Source organism: Urocitellus parryii, chromosome 5, assembly GCF_045843805.1.
Source record: "Urocitellus parryii isolate mUroPar1 chromosome 5, mUroPar1.hap1, whole genome shotgun sequence".
Classification (NCBI taxonomy): Eukaryota; Metazoa; Chordata; class Mammalia; order Rodentia; family Sciuridae; genus Urocitellus; species Urocitellus parryii.
This window is the reverse complement of record NC_135535.1, coordinates 61,013,380-61,015,133: the sequence shown is the minus strand read 5'-3', so window position 1 is coordinate 61,015,133 and position 1,754 is coordinate 61,013,380. Positions and strand designations below refer to the sequence as shown.

Genomic DNA, 1,754 nt, shown 5'->3' with positions numbered 1-1,754 from the left:
GTTCCATGTTCAGAAATTCAGAATGTGTGCTCATTGGAATAGTATTTTAACAACAAAAGTGTATTTTATGTTTTAAAATTTTCTATATTTTTTTGCACACATATGGTCAGATATTTAAAGGAAAATAGGGCATATTCAAAAAGTATAATTTTTCATATTCAGACACTCTTATTAAACCTATCAACAGACTAACTTTATATTAAATGGCTGGGGATGTACAAAGCAGGTAACAAACATAGATTATTTTGTTGTGGTTAATGTGTATTTTTTAAAATTAGTATATCTTAATGGTTGATTTATTTTTTTTTACATGCCTTTTACGTTTCCTAACTCAAGAGATGTGATGTAAAGGTAGTCCTAACCACCTTAACAATAAGAATTGTTCCTTATTTGCATTTTTAGACTTGGAAGAAGTGAAAAATAAAAAAATGAAAGATCGAACATCTGCAACTGAGCTCATTCTTCTGGGATTAACAGATGACCCAAAGCTCAATATTTTCATTTTTCTATTTCTATTTTTCATCTACATACTGAGCATTACTGGAAACTTAACATTATCACCCTCACTCTGTTAGACTTGCACCTAAAAACACCCATATATTTCTTCCTTAGGAATTTCTATTTCCTAGAAATCTCATTCATAACAGTTTCTATTCCTAGATACCTGGCCAGCATCATAACAGGAGATAAGACCATTTCCTACAATTCCTGTGTGGCCCAGATGTTTTCCCTTGCACTGCTTGGTGCAATAGAATTTTTCCTTTTGACTGCCATGTTCTATGACAACTATGTGGCTATCTGCAAGCCTCTGCACTACACAACAAAAATGAACAGCAGGATCTGCACCCTGCTTGTCCGTGGTTCTTGGCTGGCTGGCTTTCTCATCATCTTTCCACCTGTTATCATGGGACTACAACTGGATTTCTATGACTCCCACATCATTGACCACTTCACCTGTGACTCCTCTCCTATGCTCCTGATCTCCTGCACAGACATATCCTTCCTAAAGCTCTTGGCATTTCTCCTGGTAATATTAACTCTCATTTCAATGTTAACATTAATGATAGTTCACTATGTGTGCACCATTAAGACAACTTTGAGGATCCCCTCTGCTGAGCAAAGGAAAAAGGCGTTTTCCACTTGATCCTCACACATGATTTTTGTTTCCATTTTTTATGGAAGCTGTATTTTTATATATGTCAAAACTTCAGCCAAAGAAGGAAAAGCGTTGGCCAAGGGCATAGCTGTGCTCAATACCTCTGTTGCCCCAGTGCTAAATCCTTTATTTACACCCTGAGAAATCAGCAGGTAAAACAATCCTTTAAGACCTTGATTAAGAAATGTTTTTCAATTTAGTTTCAATATACCTTATATATAATTAGAGATATGATAAATTATGATATAATGGTGTATTAAGAATTGTAATGCAAAATAAATAAATAAATAAATAAATAAATAAATAAATATTTTTTAAAAAAAGAAATGTTTTTTTCAAATAAAATTTAATGGTAAAGAAATCTATTGCCTGAATATAAATAGAACCTCATATCTAATGCAGTATTTTTTAAAACTTTTATCTAGATTTGGTATCCGGGTGATATTAGCTTCACTTTTATTTTATATTTTACTAATTTGGGGTCTGATTTAATTATTTCCTCTTTTCTATTGGTTTTGAATTAGTATTTTTTTATTTTAATTTCTCATATGACCCATTCCTCATCCAAATGGTATTATTCAATCTCCACACCTTAAAA

The 1,754-nt window shown here is 32.3% G+C and overlaps 1 pseudogene; it reads left to right on the top strand.

Moving 5' to 3' along the window:
- Positions 1–428: 428 nt before the first annotated feature.
- On the top strand, positions 429–1,356 carry LOC144255003 (olfactory receptor 6C76-like; annotated as a pseudogene).
- The last annotated feature ends 398 nt before the right edge of the window (positions 1,357–1,754 follow it).